Source organism: Taudactylus pleione, unplaced genomic scaffold (assembly GCF_031769625.1).
Source record: "Taudactylus pleione unplaced genomic scaffold, aTauple2 ptg000176l, whole genome shotgun sequence".
NCBI classification, from domain to species: domain Eukaryota; kingdom Metazoa; phylum Chordata; class Amphibia; order Anura; family Myobatrachidae; genus Taudactylus; species Taudactylus pleione.
In genome coordinates, this window is record NW_028284578.1 from 100925 (window position 1) to 116739 (window position 15815).

General features: G+C 43.4%; 1 long non-coding RNA gene across 1 annotated transcript in view; it reads right to left on the bottom strand.

The window, feature by feature from the left end:
• Positions 1–1020: 1020 nt before the first annotated feature.
• LOC148520498 (uncharacterized) overlaps positions 1021–15815 on the bottom strand; it is a 392091-nt gene continuing 377296 nt past the window's right edge. Inside the window, exon 3 of the long non-coding RNA XR_015878865.1 lies at positions 1021–1153. This is a non-coding gene — a long non-coding RNA (uncharacterized LOC148520498). The remainder of the gene's footprint in view (positions 1154–15815) is intronic.

A 15815-nucleotide genomic window follows, 5' to 3' on the forward strand; every position in this document is an offset into this window, starting at 1 on the left:
ACATGGTACGATAAAAATGCATGATATGAACGGTAACTATATTGACCATATAGTTATCGTTCAAATTGTTCATTTTGTCGTGCCCAAAGACCAGCGATGCGCGGGCACGTATGGACGATAACAATATCGACCATCGCCCGTGCATGCAAGCCACTCTGGTCGATATTGACCAGGTTACATAGGGACCTGCAATCGTTGATCGCGAGTTGCTGGCCCGCCGTTGGTGGGTTGGTGGTGTGCTGGATAACAATCATCCAGCACTTCGGGAAGGTGCAGGACGATCAGTCAGCGCATTAGTTATCGCTGACTGATTGTACCGAGCGTACGCACCATTAGTCACACCCCAGCCTGTAGCAATTCTGCTCTAACAATATACTGAAAAACAACACTAATAGGCAATTATTGGGGTCAATAGTAAGCTCCCGAGCAGGGTCCTCTTACCTCTCTGTCTGTTTATTTTTACCCAATCTTGTTTTATTACTATTTTTTACCAATTGCAAAGCACAAAGGATAATGTAGTAATAATAATAATAATAATAATAATAATAATAATAATAATAATAATAATAATAATAAGGTTACCCACTACTCCATATTTATGCACTTTTAATTCCTCATCCCAGGAGGATGGGTCTATGAAACAACAGATGCATGATTTGCTGATGCCATTAATGTCATTAAATGGTTGGAGGCAATTCACTAGTCACCTTATTCAGACTTCTGTCTACTTAGTGCTCACAGAGGTGTGCGGGAATGCAGGACACCATTTGCATTATGGCGGCTTGTCTATGCCCATTTTGCAGGCAGGTAGGCGCCCTTGCAAGTGAATTGCCTGTTCTCTTAGAATCCAGGGGGTCTTCAACTAATTCAAGAGTCTCTCAGGCATACAGGGAGATGGATTACTCTCTTACCAACGAAATATACAGTCATGAATACTAATTGATTAAAGAAATTTGATTAAGAAATTGTTACCTTTTGTCCAAGGCAAGAGAGCTAGCACATTGGGAGCCTTACCTTGATCAGTCCTAATCAGCTTTGGGCAGTATCCGTATCAAAGCATCTAGACACAGTTGGATTGCAGAACGTCAGCACAGTTCCTATACCAGACCTGTCAGTGTCCCGGGCGGGGGGAGCTGATATATATCTATGCCACCTGCAAATGAAGAAGAATATTATTGGGATGAGCATGATAATACTTAGGAACCTGAAATTTGATGTCTGCCTTAAGGGTATTTTTGTTCTGACTTGTGGGAATAAAATTCCTTTGCATATAAAATGTGTCTCTACTGTTCTGGAAATTTGATGAGGGTAAAAGGGCATTATAAGAGGAAATTTAGTGGGTCACCTTCAAAGGAGAACATATTTTAAGCGACACAAAAACATTAACAAAAAAAAATAATTTTTTTTTATCCAACTCTTTTATTAATTATTGGATTCTTTAAATTAATCCTAGAAGAGGATATAACAGTGCTCAAGATCTATTCTTTCTTTTTAAATACAAATAAAAGTATGTCAACCATGTTTTAACTAAATAAGAAACTAAATATAAATTTATAAACAGGGATAAATACAGTGCAATCCCTATTTTGGCTACGGCAAGTCCCATGTGATGTTGTCCTAACTCATACATGCTGCTTATTAATGAGCAAAGGTTAAGGTGCCTACACAGTATGCGATATGGTCACGATGCGATCTCGTGTCCGATTTCCCCTTGAACTCTCCCCAGCAGCTCACCGGCAGTAGTGGGCATAATTTGGTGTTAAAAACTGTCCAAATTGGCCAATGATCTATCGTGCCTACTATTTCCAGTGCATCGTGTCCCAGATTGGCAGATCTTGCCTGCAGCAGGCAAGATCTAAAGATGCGATGTACAACAGCATGATTGTGAGTGGACACTCACGATTAGGACATATTTTACACGATCTCTCGTTCCGATGCGTCGGAATCGGGTGGATCGTGTACAATATTGCCTAGTGTGTAGGCACCATAAGAGTGAGGGATAGAAGGAATGAGATGAGAAACTTCTACTGCCGCTCCCCAGGTAAGGAGAAGGTGAGTACTCTCTATGTCATTGGGAGGGGCAGTGATATTAGGCTATTATATAGCCTCATACTGTATGTCTCCATATATACTATATTCTGGCACGTGGGGCCATGCCACAGTATTTTGGCTATATGAAGCATATTGCCCATTTGGTGGAATTTGAGGCTATATGGAGCGATTTACATAAACATACTGGTAGGTTAATTTGCTTCTCATAAAATGAATCCATGTGTGTGTGTGATTGTATGTTAGAGAATTTAGATTGTAAGCTACAATGGGGCAGGGTAGTGTGTGAATGACAAAAATTCTCTGTATCTTGTGACATCTGAGGCTGTATGGCGGTATACTGGTTATCTGGTGCATCTGAGGCTGTATGTGATATACTGGCTATCTGGTGCATCTGAGGCTGTATGGCGATATACTGGCTATCTGGTGCATCTGAGGCTGTATGGCGATATACTGGTTATCTGGTGCATCTGAGGCTGTATGGCGATATACTGGCTATCTGGTGCATCGGAGGCTGTACGACGATATACTGGCTATCTGGTGGCATCTGAAGCTGTATGGCGATATACTGGCTATCTGGTGGCATCTGAAGCTGTATGGCGATATACTGGCTATGTGGTGACATCTGAAGCTGTATGGCGATATACTGGCTATCTAGTGGAATCTGAAGCTGTTTGGAGGTATACTAGCTATCTGGTAGCATCTGAGGCTGTATGGAGGTATACTGGCTATCTGGTGACATCTGAAGCTGTATGGCGATATACTGGCTATCTGGTGCATCTGAGGCTGTACGACGATATACTGGCTATCTGGTAGCATCTGAAGCTGTATGGCGATATACTGGCTATCTGGTGACATCTGAAGCTGTATGGCGATATATTGGCTATCTGGTGGAATCTGAAGCTGTTTGGAGGTATACTGGCTATCTGGTGACATCTGAGGCTGTATGGAGGTATATTGGCTATATGGTGAAATATGAGGTTGTATGGAGGTAATCTGGCTATATGTTTGTATATTGGCCATATGATGGTATATTAGCTATATGGGCATAAGTGAGGCTGTATGGAGTTAGTTAAATAAAAGATTCTTTTGTCTTTCCTACAGCTCTGAATACAAATTTCTACTACCACAACCTATATAGATAGGGTGGTCTTATTTAAGAGATGGAGAGAAAATATACATAGGTTACTCCTTTATAATGTTGAAAGAGAGCACCAATAGTTTAGTTTTTAACAGGTGCATATAAAAGTTTCTTTGTTGAGAGCCGGATGTTGATAAAAATAAACTTTTATTCTCGCTTGCGGAAAGTTTTCAAACAGTACAAAAAAACATAAAATACAACAGCGATATCCTTTTTTATGATCCAAACACAAGCCTCTTTCAAACAAGTAGTAATTACCAAGAAAACTATCACAAATCTTTAATTTTGTTTTGCTGAGAACAGATGGTTGAACTGTGTTTTTGTGGACGAACAACTGTAAAATATTGAAGCGCCTTGGTGTAGGATTTTTTGTTGTGATCATATGGAGTAAAGGCCCCACACACGGTGCGATTTGCAAACAATCCAATCTCGTCTGCAATTTCCCTTGAATTCCTGAAAACTCCCGGACAAATGATATTGTGCCCCTACACGGAACGATTGTACAAACGACCAAACTATATAGATAGGTCGTTAACGACTGCAGATCGTTAACGATATATCGTTTGGCTGCAAACAACCTCACGGTGCATCTGATGGAAAATTTAAAAATAGTGGAGGGGAGTGGCCAGGATCAGTGACAACAAATCGTCCATTGTCCACCGCTCATCATGCAAACACACGGAATAATGTGTGCCGAATCTTGAACAATAGGTCGATATCTTTCTGCAGGTTTAAATGATCAGCGATCACAATTAGCGACTGAGAGAGCGCGCATCGGCATCATTATCATGGCACTTTTTAAACGGTTTGTCATTCCAATCGGTTGAAAACGGCCAAATCGTTTCAAAAATCACACCATGTGTGGGGGTCTTTAGACTGTCTATGTAGTGGCATGCAAGAAGGTGTACTGGCCATTTCATGGTGTGAGGACAGTATACCTCCCAACTGTCCCAGACAGCTGCAACTTGACTGGGCCACCTTTGTCCTGCCTCCCTGGAAGTAAATGAGAAGAGAAGGGTAGGTTGGCCTGTGTAGCTGCCACACATGCTCCACTATAACCTATCTCCCTTCTGAGGTGTCCATGGTTAGCAGAGAGCTTAATAAACTTACTGCAGTGTGACCACTCACAACGCAGGGAATTTAATGCCCCAAGATGGTGTATACATGAGTTAGCATTCTGGGGCTCCGAAACTAAATTCCCTTCTTCTCTGAACAAGAAGTGAATGGCTGTCTGATGCACAGTGGCGGAAGATGAGGTTCACAGAGGCTTCTAATTTTTACTATGTGCTTGTTGTTTTGCCCTTTATATATAACTCTCACAGCTGGGCCCTCAGTGCACTTGCACCAATTTGTTTTTACTTTACTTGCTCGCCCTACTGTCCCCCATTGTTTGCAGACTACAAAAAAATCCAAGAAAAAAAAAATATATACAGTATATACAGTGGCTATAAAAGGTATCCCCCCTTCCCTTTCCTTCTTGTGCTTTTACACATTTTTATATAGTGCAAACTGGAGCCCTGAAGAATTTAATTAAAATTTCAAATTTATGCTCACTAATCAACACAAAGTACTTGATGATGTTAAAAACATGTAATCCAATCATTTGTCAAAATGAATTAGGAACGAAAAAAATGAAAATAAGTGATTGCATTAGAATTCACTCCCTTGATATATGTAGATGTCCTCTGAAGTGACCAACTTTCTTCACAAGTTACATAAATAGTGTATTGGAAGCCACCTGTGTGCGATAGGGGGTCTCACATGATTGCAACATGAATATGCCTATCTTTGCCAGATCCTCCAGGTAGTCAGTGCATTTCCAAGCAAAGATACATAATGAAGACAATAAAAACATTCTAAGCAGATAATAGACAAGTATCAATATGGAAAAGGGTACAAGAATATTTCTGGTTAGCAATGCTGGTGGGAGGGGTAGCGCAGCCAAGTGGGCGGTGCGGAAGGATGTGACAGCACGGTCACATCATTGTGACCCCACCCCCTGCTATAATATACAATTGTTACCAGCATTGTAAAGCAGAGGGCAGTGATATGTTATGCGAATAGGAGCGAAACGAGTCATCTAGCAGCCCTGACCGGGAAGTGGGCAGCTGAGAAGTAGAGCCTTCTCATGGTTGTTTGAGGTCAAAACGTGAGAGCCACCCATGTTAAGTTTAGGCCTAAGTATACAGAAATAGCTCCTTCTGGACCAAGCCAGACTATTTTCATTATCTTGGGGACTGCAAGTGGTCCAGACGCTTTTTTTGTTGTTTTATTTTTGTGCAGAGGCGTAACCAGGGTTTTTGGCGCCCAGGGCAAATTGAAAATTGCCCCCCCCCCCTCCCCCCCAAAAAATAAAAAAATGTTGTTAACAGCATGATAGAAATTAGTGTTCACTGCAGACCGGGGGCAGGGCAGGGCAATGAGGCGAGGGTAGGGCTTCCCAAAGGCGCACGTGTCCTCATGACACATCCCCAATTCATCACTCTTGGGGACGTACCCAGCACTAGATCTAGATATATAGTAAAGTTTACTTAGGTAATATTATGAGTTTACATATGTTAGGTTAGTGTGCCCCATGATCCACATAAAATACTATACATTGAAAAAGCCAGTTCCACATAAACACATTGAGAAAGCAAGTTCCACATATGGATCTAGTGTATGCATGGCCAGAGTAGAGCACCTCTAACCTCCAGGAAGAGAAGGCACAATGGTTTCTGGTGAACATAGATCTCCTGAGGCAGTCATACTTCTTACCCACTGCTGCTACAGCCACACCAGGTGAGTACAGGGTGCATGTCAACACTGTGCGGGACAATCAGATGTCTCCCAATGACCGCTGACCCACTGCAGCAACGACTGTGCCCCCGCTGTCTCTGAGGTCCATTTAGCAGAGTCCCTGGCCACCCATCTGACCCCCTCCACGACTAATTATGGAATCTTCATAGAGTGTCCTCTTCACATAATTTGACATTAACCTTATATGGCAGTATATTTAATACACAACAAACCATTCTAATTAGGCGAGCACTAACTGTAACATATAATTTGCCGAAGAGGTACACTTATATTACAATATTGGAAATACTAGGTCAGAAAATAGACAAAGATGTAAGTATTAATGCAATGCAAAGTATTATAAGGTGCCCAATGTCAGTCCAGTACAGGGGCGCAGGACACTGTACACTGCCCCACCTGGTGGTGACAACTCACTCTGTTGTTAAATTGAGACACGTGCCAACACACAATCCTCTCACTCACCAAGCCACTCAATAGGAATGATGGGAGATGCGACTGCAGCTTGCACTGCTCCACAGCACATGTGCATGACTCCACCAGCCCAGCTGTCACAAAAAAAATCCAGCTGTGGCCAGGCATTGGACCCCATGTGGAATGTCTACTCAGGTGAACAAAGAGAGACAGGAGAAACAGGGTAAAGAACAGGGGCAGCAAGGAGGAAGAACAGAGGGAGACGGGAGGAAAGAGAGAAATACGGATGTGGGAGGGAAGAGGGAAGAACCGGGGGAAACGGGAGGAAAGCGGGAAATACAGGGGAAGAAGTGAGGAAAGAGGGAATAACAGGGGGAGATGGGAGGAAACAACAGGGGGAGACAAGAGGGTACAACAGGGGGAGACGGGAGGGGAACAACAGGGGAAGACTGGAATGAAGAAGAGGGGAAGACGGGAGGAAAGAGGGAAGAAAAGAATGGGGGGAGATGGGAGGAAAGAGGGAAGAATGGGAGGAGAACGAAAAAGAAAAGTATAGAGATGGGAGGAAAGAGGGAAGAACTGGGGGAGACGGGAGGAAAGAGGGAAGAACCGGCAGAGACGGGAGGAAAGAGGGGAGAATAGGGGAAGACGTGTGAAAAGGGGGAAGAGCGAGGGAGATGGGAGGAAAAGAGGATGGGTCAAAATAGAAATATTTATATAATAGTAAACTCTATGCTCTAAGACCTATACTCAACTAGCAAATGCAACAAGCTATATCAAACCAGTGACAATAGTAATGTAAAAAAGAAAACCATATACTGTACAGTAGTTAAAATGTGCATGTTAAAGGGATGACTGCAAAATACTAAAGATTGTTACACACTGTACGATGTGTGACCCAGCCGAGGTTGTGATGCAATATAACGATACATTGCGCTCCGTACGCATTGCACAATTCGGAGTACGACTGCGCCATGTGTCGTTACATTCGGCATGTAACAGCACCGGGTAGTTTATTGCATTGTTCAGCACAGCTTATGGAAAAGATGCAATTCCCTGCACGGTCTGTATAATATATCTTTCTGATTCGTGTCAGAGCAATATATCATATAGTGAGTACCCAGCTTAAGGTAACGAGCAGGGTTGAACACTGGTTCAACACAGCTCGCGGTGCAGTGTGAATGGGTAACCCAGGTCGATGCGACCCGGGTCCCGTTCACTGCATAGGAAGAGCTGGCTCTTGGCGGTTCAGGCCACCAGTCTGAGATGGATCTCAGCTGTGTCACCCCCGGGATGGACCGGTGTACAAAATCCCGGGTGCAACCCGGCATTGGAGTATGAAAGGGGTATTATATATAATAATATATATATATATATATATATATATATATATATATGTGTGTGTGTGTACAATATATATATATATATATATATATATATATATATATATGTAATCTTTTGGCTACAGCAACTCACACATCACAAGGAAGGTGCTGCTGGGTGTAGCTGAGGAGCAGGAAGTGGAGGCGCGTGCTGTAGTGACTGTTGTCCCTGGGATCAGAGTGGTAAGCCAATTGCTGGTGTGGTGTCAGCGCCGATTACCACTAGGCACATTACTAGGATCCCTCCTGTGGGTGAGGGTCAGAGTCAGTGACGCCGCCCAAAGAGCCAGTATAAGTCAGACCCTGGCCACTCGGAAGATTTAAAAAAAGGCTGAGGCATTGACAGTGGCGAAGTTTAAATGATGTGGCTGCACAGGAGCACGGTGGCGCGTCCTCCTCTGCTGGACTACTGTGGAGCGCAGGGCACTTGCCATGCCCTGGATACGACACTGTTTTTGTGTGTGTGTGGGAGGGGGGTTGCAATGCCCTTAGACTACTTCAGGAACATTGGAATAGGTAAGTCTTTTAATATTTCACATTTTTCCGTTATAAATTACAGGTTCCAACTAGCCCTGGTGCCAGGTCAAGGTGGAACATGTGGCTCTCCAAGTGCCAGAATGCTCTAGCAGTCATGTTTGACAGTGGGCCATGCTCAGGCTTGCATTTCACCAGGGACAAAGTGTTTATCTGTTTGATTTTTTAGTATTAACCAGAACTCACTAGGCATCGGGTGCAGCAAAGAGCCCTAGTACTATTAGCACTAGTGACTAGGGTTAGCTATACCCATCAGCATTTTTATGGATCCAACCCCACTGGGGAAGCCAGCACTGGTGCCAACTGACCTGTGGCTAGCTTGAATCATAATGGGGGGACCCCACATTTTGGGTCTCCCCCTTATATGGTTTCATAGAAAGCCTAGTGATCCTGACAAAGCCTAGTATTGGTTACTCTGAAATGAAGGGGGACCCCACACCAGTTCCCCCCTATATTTTGGGTAACCAGCACTAGACTGAAAGCCATCACTCATTTCCATTGTTTTCGTTCTTAATAATTTTTTGCCACTAATTAAGTCTGACAACTGAATGGGTTGGTTGGACCAAATTTTTCTTTTTCTTTTATCAATGACATTGTGTTGATTAGAGGGTAGACATTTCAATTAAATCCATCATGGTTCCCTGTTGTAACCCAGCAAAATGTGAAAAAGGCCAAGGGGGGTAAGTTACCATTTACTATAATTGTTCCACTGACCTTCAATTGATGCTACAAGAACAGAAACTGCTTATAATACAGAATGTTCTTTTCAATAAAACATATACATATATAACAGAGGGAGATCAGTGTGACCTTTGCATTATCAGTGTTCTCAAAACCAAAATTTATATATATAATATCCTTGCCTGAGTTTAGTTATGTTATCATGCTTGCTTGCGCATGCACGCAAGCGTGACATAATGTGCGTGGCACAAGTGGTGTTTTTCAAAGCGCGCGCCTTGCACAGACCGGGATGAGCACTGGAAACGAGGGAGGAAAGGAGGGTAAATATTGTTAACAAGACAGGAGGGGGCATGTAGCGGGACCAGAGTGGGCGGAGAGCGGGCAGGGAAGGGGCAACTGGAGAGCGGGCTATACGAGGTGGAGCAAGGGTGACTGAGGGCCTATAACTACTAGTATACAAAATAACTCAAAGGGGGTTTATTTGGGGACAGCATTTGAATCAAATTCGTCTTTCATAGAATAATTCCTTTCTACATCCTAGCTGTAAATCTGACCACAGGAAAAACAGTTATCTCCTAATATTACACAGGCCTTTCATTTAATGCGGAAAACATGCAGTTTAATTGCTTGATTTAGATCTTGCTTGTAAAAAAAAAAAAGGAAGCTGAGGCATTGCTTTTAATTATGTTAATTTTTATCCAAGAAGACAAATTTGCAAGAAAACAACAATAAAATTAATTATTTATTTCCCTATAAAAACTGGGTATTAGGCTAATTGACTGACAGGATTTCTTAAATATGTTTCCGAGTTAATTCATACTGTTGTGATAAGTTCACATTCCCTCTGCACCCTGTTCAGCTGTCATTTTCTTCCAATATCTGTCACTCAACAGAGCTACAGGAAAAGGCAAAATAATAGAAATCATAGAACACAGGAATATTTAAATTCACAGGACAAACTACAGAAAAGAAACTATGCACCTTATTTTTAGATATCACGGCAAATGGCAATAGTCTTAAAAAAATATATACTGTATATTACCAAGTGAAAAATATGCAGATATGCAGCGCAATTTCTGGCAGATATATCAAGAGCGAAAATCCCTACCGAAGGCAAAATGTATGTATGTAGGAAAGAGTTCTGCCAGTGACAGCAATAGCTTCCCCAATTGACAAGTATGATAACAGAAGGCTAAAATTAAGCCTGAAGGCGATTAAACCCTGAGGCAAATAGTGACCATTTTACGCTAAGTAATTATACAGAGTTATGAATGACTGACAGCATGAGGAATCCTTTCTATTGGGGGAGGTTTATGGTGGGTGGGTGTTAGGAAACTATGGCCTTCATTCAGAGCCGTTCGCTATTTGCGTTCGTTCGTTCAAAAACAAGGGGTGGCTATGCAAATGATCCGTTCGCACATTGCAGTCTGTTCACACCTCTAAGTCTGAACGAGCGAGCAAAACATACGCTCTTTTATTTCTTAAAAACGCCCCCTGGCCGCTCGCACCATACGTCATGTCCGCTATTTATTAGATTAATCGAGTACATCGAACAGGATATGAACTGCTCGCTATTCTTGTGGTTGGTTTTTTTCAACCGCTATTTTGCGAGCAGTTCTGAGTTAAAAAAAACCATTTGACGTGGTCATTGATGCTGCTATATTAATTATGCACACCCATAAAACGCCCGTTTTGACCTTTAAGCACGCCTGCGAACGGATCTCCACTCCCCATTTTCAAGCACCTTCCCCTGTTACCACCCACATACGCCTCATTCTGTCACTCAAAATAGCAGGCACTCGCTATATTGCGTACAAATGTTTTTCGGCCACACTGACTGGTTCGCGCATGCGTACTAAAAACCGTACGCATGCGCAGATGTGCGAACATCGCTCGGAACGAGCGTACTGCCGCTAGCGAGTGGCTCTGAATGAGGGCCTATATCAGCGAAACTCAATGGTCATCAGGCTTTTTTTGTTCCTGAATTCTTCTACCACCCTCTCTCCCAGCCGGAATAGGTATGTAATGCCGGATCAAATACCGTCAGCGACTGCCCGATGGGTCAAAATCCCGACTTCAACAGGTAAGTACTCTAACCCTCCCCTCTCCCTACCCTAACCCCCCTAGTGGTGCCTAACCCTAACCCACCCTTTCCCTACTCTAACCCTAACCCTCCCGGGGGGTGCCTAACCCTAAGTCCCCCGGGGGTCCTTAAAGCTGACACTCCCTGACCCTGCGGCTAGACTCTAAGACACCCGGCTTACCCTCGTTCAGTATGCTGGGTGTCAGGATTTAGTAGTGGGGCTAATGATAGGCGTTGGGATGTCACCACCTATCTTTAGTCCCATGTCGGGTTGTGAGTGTCGGATATATATATACAGCAATTATTGGTGTGCTTTACCAGTCTGTATTAACAACAATAAGGAACAACAAGTCCCAGCAGTAGTCTTTGTCCAAATAAATCTTTGAACTCATCAAGCTCCTTAAAGTTCAGTGTGCACTAGAACCTTTTCCTTAGGTCTGCGTCTTACCCTCCTTTTCCGAAACCGCCAGTCAGGCTACAGTATGTGAAATTCTGAGAACTAGAAGAATAGAGGGGGCACCACACAGTGCATTATCCAATAAGATTTTATATATCAGACACAATGGTTCAATAAAAACATGCGTACCAAAATCTAGATGGGGTGGGCAATAAGCGACCCTCCAGCTGTTGTTGCACTACATATCCCAAGATTGCCAGAGGACCTCAGAAACCAGCTGTCCGTGTGTGCACAGGCCACGGACCAGCATGTTTTGTCATCAAGACTACGTCAGCCTTCTGTTGTTGTTTTATGTGTCACATATATATTTTTTAATGTTCTAGAATGACACATCCCGGTAACTTCAGATATGTAACATGGTTACTTTTTCCTTGTACCCCATATAAGTGTGCATGAGAAGTAGGCAGATGTGGGTAAAGACAAACAGCTTGCTGCACATTAGCGCTAATTGAACTGAAAGTGTTCACGCACCACCGATCGACAGTGGAGGAAATCATGCTCTAAGGCTAAACCTCCATTTCAAATTTATGCTGCCTTGTCCCTCTCCAAACAAACAATCATATTTTGAGAACTGCATCTCCTCCCAGACGCCCGGGGTCTCATTGCCTCTTTCAACTCCCTCCTCTGCCCTCCTCCTCCTTGCCTCCCCTCCTCGCTCTCTGCCTTCATTTTGCCACCTACTTTACATCTAAAATTTACTCCATATGTCAGGACATTATATACCACAAGACCCTCAGCACTCCTCCCCCTCCTTTCCCAGACCACCCCTTCCCATCCGTTTTACCAACTCTGACAATCTTCTCCTCTGTATTTGGAGAGGAAGTCATGACCCCCATTCGGTCCTCCCCTTCTTCCACCTCCCCCCTTGACCCTATCCCTTCACGCCTCCTCCGCTACCTCTCTCCTTCTGCCTATTCCCATCTTGCCCACCTACTCAATCTTTCTCTCTCATCTGGCAGTGTCCCTTATGCATTCAAACATGACCTTGTCTCCCCCATTCTTAAAAAACTTACCCTTGATATAAACATACTCCTCAACCACCGACCCATCTCTCTCCTCCCTTTTGCGTCCAAACTCCTTTATTGTTTACAACCACCTTTCTTTCCTCCAACTCCCTCCTTGACTCATTTCAGTCTGGTTTCCGTTCTCTGGACTACACTGAAACTGCCCTCACAAAAGTCAGCAATGACCTCTTTGCTGCCAAATCCAAGGGCCACTACTCTCTGCTCATTCTCCTTGACCTATTTGTTGCTTTTGACACCACCCTCTTCTCCTGCAAATCCTTCACTCCCTTTGTCTACGTGACACTGCCCTCTCCTGGCTGTCATCCTACCTATCTGACAGTTCCTTCTCTGTCTCCTCTCATGACTCCTCCGCCTCCCCCCACTTCCATTAACAGTAGGTGTTCCCCAAGGTTCTGTTCTTGGACCTCTCCTATTCTCCCTGTATACATCCTCCTTAGGTGAACTAATCAGCTCTTTTGACCTCCAATATCATCTCTATGTTGATGATACACAGATCTACCTTTCCTCCCCTGACCTCTCCCCCTCTCTTCTCACCCGTATCTCCAACTAACTCTCTGCTACCTCTTCCTGGATGTCCCAGTACTTTCTTAAGCTTACCATGTCTAAGACTGAGCTGATCATCTTCCCACCTTTCCGTACAACCTCACTTCCCACAATTTAATTATCAATTGGTGGCACAACTATCTCCTCTAGCCCCAAAGTGTGCTGTCTTGGAGTTATCCTGGACTCCTTCCTCTCCTTCAAACCACATATTCAGCACCTCTCACAAACCTGCTGTTTCCCTCTCAAAAATATTTTCAGGATAAGACCCTTTCTCACCCTGGATGCTACTAAAATCCTTATCCACTCACTGGTCATCTCCAGATTGGACTACTGTAACCTCCTCCTATCTGGCCTCACTGACTCCCACCTCTCTCCACTCCAGTCTGTCCTCAATGCTGCCACCCAGCTCATCTTCCTCTTCAAACATTCTACATCTGCTTACCAAGCCCTACACTGGCTCTCCCTCCCCTTCAGAACCAAATTCAAGGTTCTTACACTCACTTACAAAGCCCTCACCCAATCCTCTCTCATTTACATTTCTGACCTCTTCTACATTCACAATCCCGCCCGCCCACTTCGCTTAACAAATGCATGCCATCTCCCCTACCAACTGATTACTTCCTTTCACTCTTGCCTCCAAGATTTTGCCCATGCTGCTGCCTACCCCTGGAACGCTCTCCCTTTCCCTATCAGACTCTCCACCTCTACAAATCTTCAAATGAGCTCTCAAGACCCACCATTTCATCAAGGCTTTCCAGCTCTCATTCTAACCCGCTACTACATGCTACTTCCTCCATGTCTACCCCATCTGTGTCACGCCTGTCTGTCTGCCCCTCCCCTTTAGAATGTAAGCTCTCACGATGGGGACCTCTTCCCTCATGTGCTTCTCCTGACTTATACTTTCATCTACCTCTTACTCCCCACAAGAGCACCTAACACTTGTTTGCTGACTCCTTGCTGCTTATTTTGATTGTTATAATCAATATTACAGCAAAGTGTAAACATAAACAATGTCCTTGTCCTGCATTGTATTGTACTGTAAGTCACTGGTTTCTTGTTCACTTATTTGTTTATGTACTTTGTAAGGCGCTGCGGAGCACTTGTGGCGCCATATAAATAAAATATAATAATAATAATAATTGAATTGCCAATTTATGATTATTATGACTAGAAAATCACAATAATGGTGATGATGATGATTAATCAAGCCCATGCATTGAATACATTACTGGGAACACTGGTCTAATCTACTGTTATTCTAGGAGTGCTCCCAGAAATGTGTGAGTCTCCCGGACAATCCCGAAAAATAGACAACTATCCCCTAAGTTCTTACCATAATGATGCCATAACCTTTCCCAGTTACATGGAAAGATTGCCAGAGTGTGTTCAGCGGTACCAACGAATATCTCAGCTGTTACCCAGGCAAAATCAGGGCAAACCCCCCCCCTGATCCAAATCCATAGAAAAATGAAAAATACACAATCATACATTACTATGTTAGAATGCAAAGTCAGTAGTTATAATGTGTATTCATGACTTCCTTTTTCGTATATGATGTCTTATAAAACTGCATGACAAAGCCAACCCTTCCCGATTTGGTCGCCTAGGCAAGATTGTAACTGGTGCCCCTTAAATTGCAGCTAATCCCTCCACTGTGCCTGGCAGGGGCCTCCCTGGAGCAATGGCACCCTAGGCATTTGCCCATATGGCCCATGCCCAGGGCCGACTCTGCTGCAGGAGGTTACAATAAGCAAGTGGCCATGCAGTTATTGCAACTACGCAATAAGACATTCTGTCGATCTTTTATAAATATATCTGCGACTGGCACAGATTACTTTGGTATGTTGGATCTACTTGCATTTTAGGTTTCATTTATATTCAGCTCACTGCAGGTTTTTTTTAATAGCATCTGCCAGTGTGTGCATAAGAAAAATTAAATTCCGGCTATAAATAAGTATTACACACAGTGGTATAACATCTGTATTAACATGCTGTTCTTTCTGCTATAATGATGATTATGGTTATCAGCATTAATTTAAATAGTACTGTGTTATTCCACAATGGATTGTGGTGGGAAGCAAAGAAAGACTTATGGAAGGAAAACAAATAGATGGAATGCTCTGCCTATATGTTACTGCCACTGACTACAACACACCAAACAGTACAGTAACTGTCTCACATAAGCATTTTGCTAATGAGATAAATCAATTAGGGGGAGATGTACCAAACCTTGGAGAGAGATAAAGTAGAGCAGGAGCACAAAGCAACCAGTCAGCGTATAACTGACATTTCAAATGCTGCGCTAGATAAATTACATTTATAAGCTGATTAGTTGCTTTGCGCAACTTTCTCCAAAGCTCGATACATCTCCCTCTTACTGTTACCAGGCACCTGCTTACAGTTTGTCTAATTTACATACCAGAAACACACACACAGGGCATTCAATTATCCACAAATGCAGCTGTCAGGAGCCACGTGCTCCTCCCAGTTTGAGAAGTGTTCCTGTGTGCACACTGTGTGACCAATGGCGGATTGTGAGCTCAGATGGAGATGTGCAAGGTGATCAAAATGAAAAAAGTCACTTTAAGACCACCCAATACACCGATAACATTAATGACTTTCCATTTCTCTAATACTGCACATGTACTGTTATATCACATTGTTAGAATTATGGCAATATATGCACTTTCCCATATAAGGGGGCTATTTT